Genomic DNA, 15,846 nt, shown 5'->3' on the forward strand with positions numbered 1-15,846 from the left:
AAGAGTCTGCTTCATTCATTCATTTAATTATTCAGTCATATTCAAAATAAATGTTTCATTTAAAGGCCTAATTATCGCTGAGGTTTCCCTGCCATCCAAAAAATGTGGGTCACCCTGAGCAGATCATTCCGAGGATTACACTCCTGAGTGTTTCTCATGTTTTGGCATGACAATAGTTAAACTGTATTGAGGATGATGTTACAGGTAAATTCAGTTTAAAAAGATGTCCTCCTTTGTATCAGCCGTGTGAAAAATGTATCAGTCAAGCCTCCAGCACAGCTGGTGCTGAGGGTGTCGTCCAGAAATTCCAGTTTTCACACAGATCCGAGTACACCCTTGTTACGCTCGGTACTAAAGTGGACTCCACATATGCATGAATACTCCAAATAGTGATCAATAAGGTCAGCCGGTGTTAGCAGCAGCATGCAGTAAAACAGAAACAGAGGTGGTACTGGATTCTGACATGGGACTGGGCTTTCAAGGCAGCCTCTTGTATACTGCTTATTCAACTTACTTACACAAATCAATAACAGTTTGTTTTCAGGAGTTCAGGCGTCCCCTGTTGTAACCCAGCTTGATCTCCGTTTTGCTGTACAACGTGGTCAATACCACGCCTGGCTAATGAACACAGGCTGCAGGAACAAATGGAAACGCCGAAACCGGCGGTGGACAGGAACTCACGCATTTCGCTCCACTCATCGCTCCCAATCAAGCTTGCTTTATTCCGATGAAAGGAGAGGGAAAAATGCCTTCCCTTGTTGCTCCTGTCGGCGTGCACCTGCAGTGAGCCTATCGATCTACAGGCACCCTCAGGGCCTAATTTAAGACTCAAGGATTCTGCTATGAAAGGAAGAAAATAAAACATCACTGGTTGAACATCAGGTAGTCATGAGGATGACTGGGGGGGGGGGGGGCTGGGTCTGCTTTGGATTGAAGATGAGCTCTAAGTCATGTGCGCTGTTTGTCTGAAGATCAATGGAACAACACTTACAATGAATGTGGCCTAATTATCGCAACTATAGAGCATATGGTATACATGAGTACCTGCTATTAACCGAGCTTATATCTAATTGGCTCAGGAATGCTTTTTAATTGCATAGTCCTTCCCTAACATCTTTTTACAAATGTGCACATCATCAATTCAGTGTGGTGTTACTGTAATACGTTCATTTTGCTGGTAATACAGCCCTGCAAGGTGTCCTTACGGAGTTCTTTCGCTTCCCCGGAAAGGTATCCATGGACAGACTTGAACCTGCGGGCCACTGGCTTCCCATTTGAACATCTAAGCACTTAAAAGGGCACTCCAGTGATACTACCCATGAAGATCAGTTTATTTGTAATATATCTTCTTTGGCTGGGACGATCTAAGGCAAAGATGTAAGACGTTGCGTTACGGGAAATGTAGGGACTAAAATTCAGGATAACCTGGCATCTGCCGCTTTGATTCGGGCCATTCTTATTTCACTCATCTATTGCGAGTCTCCCATCTTTATGGAACACTAAATCACTGGAGTACCCCATTGTTGAAGTCCGTCCGAGAGCCCACCCTAAAGAGATTGGGGGGACAAATTCCGCAGTGCTCTTACCTGTGCATACAATACATTCCAAGGTTCGGCTAAAGCTAATGGGAGGCTTCAGCAGTCCGAGGTAGTCAATCAAATCGGTGTCTTTTTACAGTTTGGTGCTACTTACTTACTCTGGTGCCTGTACACTAAACTAAAAGCTGCGCCCACTGACCTTATCTGGCTATACAGTAGCTGGAGGTGCTGGATGAATGGCTGTTTCCTGAAGTACAGTACATGCTGAAGCACGTGACTCCTCCTGAAACCACAAGTGGTTGTTTTCACATTACGGTTTGTGAGATACATTAGCAAGGGGTGCTGAGGGGTGCTGCAGACCCAGGTTCCTGAGTGCACGGTAAGATCCGTGTGAGTTGCTGGTAGGTGTGTTTTTGAACTTTGTAGATAGTCAGTCGAGCGGTTTCACCCTGCGGCCGTGTTTTCCAAAATTGAACTGCTCCTTGAAGCAGTTCTCCACGAAAAGAGACTCTTATCTTCAATGGGACCAACAGAGGTTAAATGACTGAATAAAGTCACTGTCCTTGTCCAGAAGGATGCCGCTGTACGGCCTCACACCCAGTCGATCCAAAAGTCACCGATGTTAACTTCATTGATCCTGTAACCTCTCACTGTCGTCCAGGTTTTAACCCTCGCCTCCTGCCGTCTCTCTACCGTTTTGTCTCTCTCTGTTGCCTCCTCTCTTTTCACTTGCCCTCTACCTCCCTTGCTCTCTCTCCTCCCCTCCCTCCGCCGACTCGGCCACCTCTCACCCGGGGTAATTGCTCTGTGAGCTCGGCAGTGTCGTTTAGGCCTGCACTGTTTCCTCTCCCCGACTCTCATAGTCTGGGCTTGGTGACTCCAATCTCAGCGAGGGCGTGACACCATTTTGTGTAACTGGCCCTCGTGATGGAGATGGCATAATTGTCCTAATTAGGGGGGGGTGGCGGCGAGGATCGGGGCGGCCGCGGCTCTGACCCACCCCGGCCCGAGTCCATATGGTGGGAGGCTGATAATGAGCCAGTTAATGTGATGTGTCCATCAGTAAGAGATACTCAGTATGGACGTTGTGCCAAAGAGATGGAGGAGGTTTTACTCTCTTTGCCCTCTTTTCTATTTCCTCCCTCTTGCTCACTCATGCACACACACACACATTTACATTTTGACTCCATTAAAAAACTTGACAAAATTCACCCCAAAAAAAAAACCTGATGTATTTATGTACTTAATTACCTACAGTAGTCGTACCTGTCAGCACATTAGTGGGCGTCACATTTTGTAAGTAATTACGGACATTCTGCCCCCGTATCCTAAACGACATTTTCAAACTGTTTCATTTTATGAATCATTTGTTCCTGGCCTTGTCTCTCAGCTCCCATCATGCAGCTGTGTCACTATTTCATGTTGTGACTGTTCCGTTTATGAATATGAGATGTATTGCCAGTTCAAATGAAAGTAATACAAATCTAATGGCCAGTAATGAGATGCTGTTTCGCCATTATTGGACGTGGGCTGGGTCTATGCCAATGTGTGTGTGTGTGTGTGTGTGTGTGCATTCTCAATGCTGTGTATGATTTGATGCTAATAAAACCATACTTTCTGCTTCAGGGAGCAAGCACTGACCAGGATTCAGATTAGGCCTTAATGGCTTCCAGGCCTGGGGCTAAATTGAAATGTAAAACCCCAAACCAAACATCATTTATTCCTTACGTTTTTGTGATGTGGCCCAGCAAGTGGAAATTGGAGACATGTAGCTGTTTAACTGTAATTTGCTTTGTTTCATGCAAAACATTGCGTTGAAGAGGCCGCGCCACGCGGACGAAGACGCACGTCTGAATTTGCATTGCGATGCTATGACTGCTCTCTTCTGCTAATCTGCGTCCACTCAGCAGCCTCCTTCCCAATGAATCTAAGCAGTTTAAGCATTCATGAGTTGGTTTTTTTTTTCCTCCTCTGGCGCGCATAAGCCAGACAAACACTGTACTGAAGACAGGTTTTGAAAATACAGGATTCATGTAGACTATTTGCACCTGAACCTGAATCTAAATGAATGCTCTGGACTGTTTCATGTTTTATTGTTATCTTCTTATTATTGGTGGCAGCAGCAGTGGTAGAAAGCACCTGAGTACCTTCACTCAAGTGCTGTACTTGAATACAGTTTTGAGGTACTTGTGCTTTACTTGAGTATTTCCATTTTCTGCTAATTTATACTTGTACTTTTATCGATTAATAATACCACATTTAATCAACAGTATTATTATAGGTGAGACTTATGTAAAAGACTTATTGGTTTATTTAAATTCACAAGCTATCCAGCAGTATATATGTAGTCCTATTAACTCCACCTTTACCAGCCAATAAAGTGATGTACACATTAATTCATCAATTATTATAATACAATAATATAATATACACTATTCTGAAATAGGCCTCCTGCATAGTGACTACTTGGTACGTATATTTTGATGCTATTACTTACATTTCGACACTGTGGTGTGGACACTGGGTAGTAGTAGCGATAGTAATGTGTGAAGATCAATTAAAATGTTGCAGTGGAGTCAATTCAGCTCGGAGGCTTGTCATAAACAACCAGTGAGGATCAATTCTGCAATAAAATCATAATGCATCATATCCATCACATTAGAGGTGGACAACTCCGACTGGACTAGATTTCAACACCAGTGTTGTTGGCCTGACAGATCTGCCAATCAATACACTGGTCAGTAGATCACATTTGAGTCTGGGGCCACCCGAGCATTTGACCACCGGTGGCACTATGGGAATCTCATGGGCTTTTTCCGCTACCGCCAATGGGCCTGCTACTCCCTCGCTACGAGGTGGGGGAAACCAGTTACCGCCGAACAAAATCACGACCTGTCCTAATCCCGGCTCCGGAACGGAGGAACAACCGGGACAGCAGAGATTCCGCGCATCTTCCGTTGCAGACTGAAAACTCCTCTGTTCAGACCGCGCCTTGGCCCATTAAAAGAAAAAACCTGATGTACTTGCCTGATGTGTTGTAATATAAGCTAGCTAATGTAAGGCCAAGGGGTAGCATATCACCAGCTAACTACATCATTTTGTGGGCTTACAATGACCCATTGTTTGAGAAATGACAAAGAATTTCAAGTCAATGTAAACTGCTTTTGTACAGTGCTGGATTGGAAAGCTTGACAGGCGTAATTTAGCAAAGGGTCAGTTTGTCCCAGCTATTACCACAGTACCACAACAACAACAAAAAAAGATTTCCCCCTCTGTCTTCCATTATTCAAAGGAGGTCCATAAAACTATTACTGGCACACCTCGACCTCGCAAACAACGTCAGCGTTGCACACGAAGGCTGACTGTAGCCACCCGAGACACCCAATATCAATCATCTCTTCGGACAATGGTCGATACAAAGCCACTGGTGGCTCTTCGGTCGAACGTTTCTTCATCAGTCGGTGGGGGCGCACACGTGGAGAAAAAGTGAAAAGAGCAGATTGAACAAAATATGTTGTCTTGTTGCATGGGGGGGGGAGGGGGGCGTGGAAGGTCGGATGCACTGAAGAAGAGTACAAAATGATACAGCACATTCACAGCTTTGATGCATTCACTTGGATGACCTTGGCCAAGGCGACAAGTCCAGTGTTAACCTGAGGAGTGAGAAATAACGTAAATAAATAACGTGAGAAAGACATTACATGGAACACTTTTCGTCGGCCTCTGTCCCGTCTCACCTTGAGCAACACGGATTGGACATGGTTTACAGCCGAGGCTTGACCATATACTTCCTTCCACTCTTCACTCTTCACTCTTCTATGTGGCTTTGTCTGGCAGTTCACGGCCTCCCGTCACTTGCTGCATTTCATTCAACAAAGCAGTCACACGCCCTCTCTGTACCCTCCGAGTCCGAGTTGAGCGTTAACTAAAGTAAAATTGGCCTGGAGAAAATTCCGGCGTCCTATGACTTGTAGTATTTCATGTATTTAATACTGCAGTTTGAAATAGACCGCCGACCAAGACAGAATATGTCTTCTTCTGGACACACGTGACTCTTAACTTTTGGAATTTGAGAAGCCGACCGAAACATTTTCGCCCTTATAGGTTGGTGCACAAAATCCTACCTTTTATTGCGAAGTCATTAGAATATAAATCACTTGTTTTGTACCGAGCAGTTAGTATATTTATAGTGGCTGTAATTATTCCGTTTTGCAGGATTAAATAGACGGATCATTAGTATGATGATGTTTACCTTCTGCTGACTTGTTCGAAGCAAACAGGCAGCTTCAATATCTTGTTAATAGACAGAACTCCTGCCGTGGCATTTTGTTTAGACATTTTGAAGTATTTTCATCAGTTGTTGAAGAACATTAAACCTAAAACTTTGTATGTTTTTTTTGTGTGCGTGTGTGTTTGAAAGTCTCTCAAAGCGGCTTATTAACATTATCCTTAACTGGTCCTTAGGGATCTTGAGAGCCATAAATCAAGCAGTAAACAGCACCCAGCGATGCTAATTTTGTCTTTAAGTCATTTTAACCATGTGTCATCCTCGCGTTCTAATTGCTCCTGAGGGGGGAGTCTTAGAAGACATGATTCAGATATTATTCAGCACAAAGCTGGTTAGGTCTACAAAATGTTAATTAACCTAGTAACACAAGTTGGTTAACCTGATAACTGAGGCATGGTTAGTTGTGCCATTAGCTAATATTGCAATGTACATGGGTCTTTGTATGCTTTTCTTATATTACCCACGTTATATTAACAGACATGTAAATGATTCCAATATCACATTTTACGTATTGCTGCACTGAATGTTGTTCTGAGCAAAAATGCTAATATCCTGCTATCATGCTAACATGACCGTGACATCAATGCTGACATGCAGATGCATGCAAGTATAGTGTTTATCATCGGCATGCTATGTCAACATTTGCTGCTAACATTTGCGTTATGTTAGCAGCAAATGTGTTAGCATGCCAATATTGTTAGCATGCTAACAATGTTAGCATGGAGACACAAAAGCAGGTGAGACCGATGGGAATGTGATTCGCTGTTTTTTTAAGTGTTAGCCTATGGTGGCTAACTCAAACTTTAGATTGATATTGCCGTGTAACAGACATTACTAAGCTACTGTTGCGCAACATTCTGGTGTTTACTTAGTTCAGATAGGTCAAAGACAAAGGACAAAATTCCTCGAGGGGAATCAACGAAGTGAAGTAGATGTTTTCACATTCTACATTTAAATGACCAGGAGGATGTTGAGGAGGAATTTGTGTGCGCAGAAAGTCAGAGAAACGTAGTTACAGCTTGAGTATTCCATACGTGCCGGAGGTCAGGCAACTCTGCTTTTCTTCTCTAATTTGAAATGGAGAAAAGATAAGCACTTGCAGGCATCCTATCTGAACGCAGATAGCTCTGTATGCAAAATATGCAGGTACGTATTGCAAGACACATACACACGATGTGAAAGTTCAATGAGTCAATGAAGTGTTGGCATAACACTTGCGCCTCCAAAGTGTCTGCACATTCAAGGAAACATTTTCTTGTGGGAATGTGTGAATAAGTATGAAAAGGCATGGCGGACGTCGGTGTAAACATTGTGTGAGCTCTTGGAAAATGAACAATCTTGAGCTGAAACTTGCAAACATACAGAATGTGGAAACGCTGTGCACATATTTCACTTTTAGCATGTGTTTCCTGCGCACCTGAAGCTCCTTCACACGCCTCACAAACGGGGGGGGAGAGAGAGGCTGCGGGCCTGCGAGCCGTTCGCACTAACAAGACTCACCTATTCTACCTCCTCCCGGCAACACAGAGCGTCCAACTCAACAACAAAGGAACACTGCTGGCAGAGAAGAATTTATTGATTTATTCTTTATGCTAACTAGAGTTTGCAGTTGCACAAACAAACAGCACTTTGCTTTTCTTTTGTTTCATCCCAAGTCCCGCCCCTAAATCATTCTGACCCCGATAAACAATATACTTTTGAAAATACAAAAGCATCTCTGATGTTGATCCCAAAGTTTCTATCTAATTTATGCGTGTGTGTGTGTGTGTGGATTACAGGGGATGCAGAGATCCGGCCCTACTGTTCTCTCACCTGGGGCTCCTAACTAGCTCGGAGAGTACCGTCATACGGCTCGCAGGTACCGCAGGGCAATTACACAACTATCATTTGCCGGAGACTACCTTTGTCTTTGATGTTGTTCCTCAAACAACAATGCCTTCCTCCTCTTCATCCCCCACCGGTGCTCGCGGAGTGTTAATTACAACGGCGATTACCATCTGCATCCAAACCACTGTTTCCCCAACGGTGGGCTGGGATCGCGATGTGGGTCGCACATAGTTCGGGAGAGGACTTCAAGTTGGGTAGAAAGTGGACTTTCATGTCAGCCGATGGGGTGATATTTGGTTTTGAATATTAAAAACGGAGCCGGAAAATAATGTTGACATGAAACACGTGAAGATTATTGTACAAATCAGACTATTTGACAGAAGCACAAGCCATTTCCTCCTGTTTGTCATGTGAAAAGGTGAACCAACTGTTGCAATAAGTTCAAGTAAAACCAAAACAATGAGCTGAAAGGCACCAAAATCTACGTAGAGCCCACGGGAAAGGCAGAGGTGGTGATTTTCTTTGTTTCTTATTATTATCCATAGCCATTTGATCCATTGTTTATTAATATAAAAAAGGTTGATTAGTGCAGCTTTAAGGTTAGGGACCTGTTGATAAATTTAACTTGACACAGCCTGACTTAGGAACTGAATCCAGATAACTGGAGTTCAGTGTCAATATGTGCAGTAGTGGCACAACAACGCGGCCGAATAGTCTTTTTTGCTTTGGAAGGTTCCTAACTGATTGAAATGACCTGGAAGTGACAAGAGCCAGTCGAATTCTCTAAATGCTAAGGAAAGGTGCTTCGCTGCTTCCTTTCTTATCTACTTTAGCATGGGGTACACCGGACCATCCTTTATGAAAGGAAAGGAGACAATGCCGTCCCACAATTCCTTGCGGCAGCACATTTAAAGGAACCACGGCAGACCGCGTCAATAACATCTCGTCGCACCATTACGTAGCCTAGTGTAAGTGCAGTCGGATGTCCTTTCCTGAGTCCTTATGAATTGTCCTCCACCTTGACCTCATGGCGTTTTTCCATCTGCTGCAGTTTCCAGATGTGGTCCATACCTCTCTTGGTCCGGACGTTGTGTCATTCTCCCCAGAAGACAAGAAGGTAATCCCGGTGGACCTTACAGAGGCGTCCCTGCAGGGGAAGGAGGGGTGCGAATAATTCGCGATGATCACTCTGGGGCCAGCAGACCATCTATACCAGGGGTGCCCAAAAAAAAAGGTAGTGTGGGTAGATCGCATGGCATTAAAAAAATAGACGTCAGCCTATCATCCATCCTCACTATGAAATTTGTCACTTGATTGACATACAGGGCAGCCAGTCTGACATCTGATCTTTTCTGACACATGGGTCACCACGCATGCGCGTACAAGCGCGCCAAGTGCGGCAAAACTCTAGCAAGCTACCGAGTTTATTAAGTCCAAATACCGTTCCACCTTGACTGATGATCATTTGGAAGTGTGCTACTGTCCGGACTATGCATCCCTGGCTGATTCCATTCAGTGCAAGTCATTGTCAGTAAGGTAATGACAAAAAATGTACAGAGTTATATTGCAATATGGGTTCATGCAGTTATGCAAGGTACACCAACATATATTGTACATATAAAGAATACTCAATATATTTATGAATAAATATTTGCTTTTTTATAGTAGGTCGATCATTTTGACTTGGTCATTTTATAAGTAGCTCGCATGTTGAAAAAGTGTGTGCACCCCTGATCTATACGAACATAAGACCGATCATATTATCATAAAGTGTCGGTTTCAGTCGGGAAAGGTTGTAATAGATCCAATAAAACGCCGGGGTAAACGGAGTTATGCTTGGTTTACCTTCCATTATAGACACACACACACACAAACACATCACTTTGTCACCTCGATGCCAAGAACAGATATGCCCAAGTTTGTTTTTTTTTTGTTTTTTTCCCTTCCCTTTTAGGCTGAGCACATCGCCAGCACAGTGGGAATGCATTATTCAAATAGATCTTTGTTACTCCTCCAAGATGATTGTGGCACAATCAGCCATGAAATAAGTTTGCTGTTTTAAAAGTGTTATTCCCCCTCCAGGTCTCTCAGGTGTAGCTTTGTATTCAGGTCGGCTTGCCGGCGCCAAAAATCAATCTCAATCAAAGGTGGCGAGGAGTTTATCATAAATTATCATGAAAAGGGTTCCCACTCAGTAGATGCTTAATTACAATCTCATTTGAATAAGTTTGCATATTAATGAGTTTGGAATGAAAATGGTTTGTGGGGTTTGTGATGGGGGGCCGCGGGGTAACCCACGGCGATAATGACGGCCCTTTAAAATGTATGCGATATTATTGCTGGTGGAGAGCCGCACACTTTTTTCTCTCTCTCGCTCTCTCTTTCACACACACACACACAAACACACACGCACGCGCACGCAAGCACTCGTGGAAACACACACGCTCAAACACACCTGCGGAAGAGACACACACACACACACACACACTCACGCGCACGCAGGCTGCACACACATTAAGGCAGCGAGCACACGCACACTCAGGGGCGTTATAATATGATTAATGGGGGAGTGTCTCTGACATTAATAAACTATAACAAAATTAAAGACTTCATTAGTCTCAACTTGGGCTCAGCGTTTGGTCACACGGTGAATCAGCGCTGTGTGATATTTGCCTCGCACGACTTTTCCCCCTTTTTTTTCTCCCCCCTCCCCTTCCTTTTTCCACGCCGCAAAAAGTTTACTCGGAAGCCCTCCTGCCTCCTTTCAGGGACACTTCACGCGTAAAGTCGGTCAACAGCGGGCATCGAGTTGTGGACATTTACTGTCTAAGAACCTGACTTTAAAGGAGAGCGCACTGTGTCAGATCAGAGACGTATCTTTAAAAAAGCAACATTACAAGCTCTTCTGTTTGTGTGTGCTCACGCTTCACGTACTGCCGCTGTCCAGTGAAATGGGTTTCCGAAATGTCCACTTTCATGGTTGTTTGAAGCTTCGTGACAGTTTTCGGATGATTCGATTATTTGGATGCGCTTGAGAGGTTATTTATTGTCCTTTATTGGAGAGCGACAGCTGCAGAGAGAAGGGCCCAGGCTGGAACTCACGGCAGTAAGGGCTCGGCCTTAATGGTACCAGGGGCATCTTAACACACACCAGAGTTCTGCCCCAAAAATGACGTTTCCACCTGACAATTTCATGTCCGCGCAGAAGAAACGAAGCATTGACACATTTCCCTCTTGTCTTTTTCAACCCGTAAAAGAGCATTTAATCCTTTAGGGCTTTTTTTTTAAATGCAAAATATGACATATTCTCAATGAAAGTCATTACGTCTCGGGGTCCAGTTTAGTCTCAGCTTACCCCACTTCAGCCAAACCTTCCCTTTAAACTACGGACACACGCCAGCACAGGTGATCCCAACTTCCCCCACTCCTCCTCTGCAAATAACAACAAGGGCGAAGCGTGGGTGGCGTCCTAACGCGGGACGCCATACTTGCCAGACTTCGTGAAACGAGCTGCATTTAATAAGCAATACCTTTAAACAAGATCCACCCCCCCCCCACCCCCCCACCCCCAACCCCCGTCCTTCCCAAGAATGTATATTAATAAAGACAGCACCACCTTTGGCAGCACTCACTGTTTTGTGAATGTGTTTCTGAGTGTTCACGCCTGTCAGCACCCATACACGGAGTCTTAGAGAGTTTATCCCTGCTGCTAATCTGCGATGACCCATTTATCTGCTGCTCTGTGGGGAAATAACGCGACGCGACGGAAAGAAAGCCGAGTCTTCCGAGCGCCCGTCATCGACGCCGTGAGAGAGAGAGACAGAGAGAGAGAGAGAGAGAAACCACGATTAATATTTGGGGACTTGATGTCAGAATTGATCAAAACGTGTGTGTGTGTGTGTGTGTGTGTCAATCGAATTTGGATCCATGTTAAGGAAGCGGAATTTCTCGGGACAGAATTAGAACTGTACTGCATTCCCAATCGATCTTGTGATCTGGCTCTTGTGGACGTTTGGCCTGCACATGGTATTTCCAGACTAATATATATATATATATATTCAATTTGCAGGCGAGCGTCCAAGTAGCGGCAACAGTCACAAACTAACACGACATGATTAATTCTACATTTCGCACGGACATCCTTGGACTGGTGAGGTTATTTTCGCATGACTCCTTTTGTTTTAAGACTACGATGCTACAATTTTTAAGGCTTTTAAGGCTGCAGTGTCATATTTGCGACACTTGGAGCGAATTTGTTAATTGTGTATGAGGGCAGATGGTACAAACAAAGCACACGTCTTATAAAATAACTGCGGCGTGAGGAAAGAATGGAACCAGAAGTCAAAGATCTCTGCGTGCCACCGTTAGCTATAGAAACAGACAGGTTTAATAGGCTCCCAGAAGAGGAGAGGCTGTGCTTGTTAAGTTATTTAGGTGGGACTGAAGATGCCCATTTTATGTTTTTTGTTTTTTTTCATCACATTTGCCACGTGATGTTACACGCAACAAGTGTTGTGATGTACTTTTCGGACATTCTTGTGTGTTTATTGATGTGAAGCTTCTGTCGCTGGTGTCTAAACAGTCAGTGAATGATCGATAACACTGTGCGACGTAGCTGCAATCATATTCAAATCCCTACAGTGTGTAATAGAACACTTATTACGCGCTTATACATGGCGGCGGCGCTCCAAAACAGCCTTGTTTTTCAGAAGCAAGAGACGCTCAAAATAAGTAGAGTAGAGAATACGTGATTCCTGCAGTTGCTCTGAGAAATGCAAATCACCACAGTGCAATCTTTCACAGACAGGTTCCCAAAACTCGGGACGACGCGTCGCGCTTGGAAACGGGAGTTTAAAAATAAATAAATAAATAGATAAAATAAAATGTCTCGACTCAAGGCCCCCTTACTTGATTTCCACCTGTCGGCCCTCGGCTGCATCTCATGGGCTCCAACAGGCATATGGAGTTTGCTCAGTTGTCATGGAGGGTGAGGAAGACGTCGTCGCGGATGAATAAATACTTCATTAACAAAGATAAGTGAAGTACTATAATAGTATAATGAACTAACGTAACATAAATACTTTCATATTTGTGTAAAGGCGTTTTCTGGGATTACATTCATTACCTGCTGCAGATGCTTCATGCTGCGACATCCTTAAATTACATGATGCTAAGTGTTGCATTATTAATACAAGCATTACTCTGCTGCTGTGCTGTACTTTCAGTAATGTTGTGCAAAAGCCAGGTTTGACCTCATGCGCGGGATCCAACGAGCTGACGCGAACGCAACTGCAACGATTGCTTCGCTGCATGCGAGTGTGACAGTTTGCACTTTGTGCAGGAAATGAGTCATGAAGTCACGCCGGGGCCGGACGGAACGCCTCGCTTGTGAAGTTCACCAACAGTCGATGGAGATTGATTTACAAATGCATTTTTCCCCCCACCTTGGCCCGTCTGAAATGGCGAGAAAAACCAGTAACGGGCGCGTTTATCCCCCACTCCATCCCTACTTATTAGGACCGCCATGAGGTCATAATGAGCGCTCTGTAAACATTATGTAACACTTGATAAGACAGGATGCGCCATGCAACGCCGTGAGTGGAGCGTCGCCTTTTATTCGCCACAGGAAGCGTTGTGGTTAGTGCAGCTCGATTGTTGTGAGCAACTTGCTTGTTCCACCCCCTTGTAAATGGAACAATACAGCTGTCAGTGTCACGGCGCTGTGTGTGTGTGTGTGTGTGTGTGTAAGTTTGGACAGGAGCTCGGCACTGCCTGGGAGACCTTGGGCTCTCAAGAAAAGAAAGAGAGGAGTGGAGGCAGGAGAGGGAGGGAGAGCGCACGGTGTCCAATCCGGCGGTGGAGGGGATCACTCATCCTTGGTGCAACAGCAGAGACTAGTGGCGGAAGGCGGCAAACCCAGTCCCCCCCCCCCCCCCCATTTTCCATTTTGCCTTTTCATTCTCGTCATCTTTGTTTACCTCTCCTCTCAGTCGCTCTCCGGTTGTTGCCCCCCCCCCCCCGCCGTATTCACCTCCCAGACTTGACCTTTCCCCTGTTTGCAAGATTATTACAGCTACAATTACTACAGATGACGCCAAGGGAAGAGGAGAGTGTGTGTGCCCTTACACACACACACACACACACACACACACACAAAGCAGCTTTTTAGTTGCTAATTTTCTTTCACACAATTTCATAAGAGCTGTTGGGGCAAATGCATTTTCATTTTTCCACTTTTTCCTGCTGACACGGTTCAGATAGTAGCTTTGACCTCTGACCTCAGAATATTGTAAAACCGTGTTTGTGAATGAGGGGGGGAAAAAAAACCAAAAACCAAAAACACCTTCAAATTCACCTCAAACAAATTATTTTTTTGGCCAGCCTTTGTATCGCTCGACACACAGGAACGCGAATCGCCGCATTTTCGACAGTGCATTCGGTGAGGCGCGCTGACGAGCAGGAGCCAAGCAGACGGGAGGTGGGGAGTGTTCAGCTGTGTGGAAGAATCTGAGCTTAATCAGAGCTGAGGGCAAGCAGATTAATTACACCACGATTTATACACACAACACCTAAAGTACACGCTCCGTGTTCACACACACACACACACACACACACACGTGAGCTGAAGTAGACACCGGTGGCCCTGGCTAATAAAGACGGCATGCTAATGAGCGAAGTGTAGCCCCTGTTACGCCAAAAAAAGAAAAAAAAAGAAAACAGCCGCGGAGCAAATAATTCATAAAGACATATTGATCTGCGAGTAGAGACGTTAAGCCTCCATTAAGGGCAACAAAAGGAAAGCATCATGCTTCATCAACGGGAGAAGCTGAGGGGAGAAATGCAAGATCACAGACAGATTGTCATTAAGGACGTCATGTGACACCCTCGCACGTGCACGCCCTCGTCACGTTTGCACTCACGCACGCCTGATCACAATGACAGCGACACACACACACACACACACACAGAAAAGTGGATGCCCTCACACTGTTACACAGAGGTAGAGGAGGGGAGAGGGAGAGAGAGGAAAAGGCAATAATGAAAGATTAAGAGGAGGGGAAGGAGAACAAGGAGGGAGGGCTCCTCTAATAAATCAGAAAAGAAAAAAAACACACGCCGCTGCCGTTTGTTTGGTGACGGACTCCGGCTGAGCTTTTTACGAGTGCGCTGTGATGCCGCAGCACGCCGCACGAATACTAAATCTCTCCTGCTAAACGGCCGCGCGCCACGTGGCCGACGGGACGGGAACTTGTGCGCGTGGACTCAAAGGGACACGAAAGCTTTGGATTAAAGGGTTAGTGGACCCAAACTGTCTCTTACCTTCAGTGGTATCCAGCCACATAGAAAACTTTTGATTTCATTTGACTGGGCTCTGTGATGTCACCCGGTGGTGCGACGGCGCGTTAGGGGCCCTTGTAGGTAGTCGTGAGGAAGGCGAGTAATATTCAGAGGAAAGAAAAATGAGATTAAAGTTGTAAATTTACAAGAAAGGAAGTCACAAATGTACTAGAAAAAAACTCATACTATTGAATCTTTTTGTGTCATACTTTCCTGATTTTATCGCATCTCCTCACTGATATGTTACCTTATGTTTGGGTGTCAGACTTTGCTTTGTCGTATTGTAACTATTCTGGATGAATGTCCATGTGTGTATAAGTTGACGCCGGGGGGTGGGGGGGGGGGGGGTGAAGCCTATGTATGAGTGTGCCTGATGAAACGTCAAAGCTGCACTGTAACGTCGATGTCAGAAACAACGTCCCTGTTACGTTTACATTCACAGAGATAAGGTGTCAACAGTTTTCTAGGGACCATTTATTATATTGAAATTTGCATGGCGGCACACCGCTGGGGTCAAGGCTCCCGATGCACTTTATTGCCAATGTGTGTACATGGACAACCTCGAGAACCTCGTTCCTCGAGGATTTCTGATCTCACACAATATAAAAACAACAAACCGGCGCGATGTTCGGGGAGGTTACGACATCGTTCATGTCGACTTCACGTCAGGAAGAAAATCCATGGCGCAGACTGGTTTTTCTCGCCCAGACTTTGTGCCATTGTTGTCGCCGCGGCATCTCCCGGGCAAGTAGCGCTCATTTCAGAGGACACATAGAACCAAGGCTCCAAGGGATTGCAGGATTACGTGGGGTAGCCATCATGAACACACAAATGTGTAGTTAAAAGCATGTATGT

The sequence above is a fragment of the Enoplosus armatus genome, chromosome 12, assembly GCF_043641665.1.
Source record: "Enoplosus armatus isolate fEnoArm2 chromosome 12, fEnoArm2.hap1, whole genome shotgun sequence".
Taxonomy (NCBI): Eukaryota; Metazoa; Chordata; class Actinopteri; order Centrarchiformes; family Enoplosidae; genus Enoplosus; species Enoplosus armatus.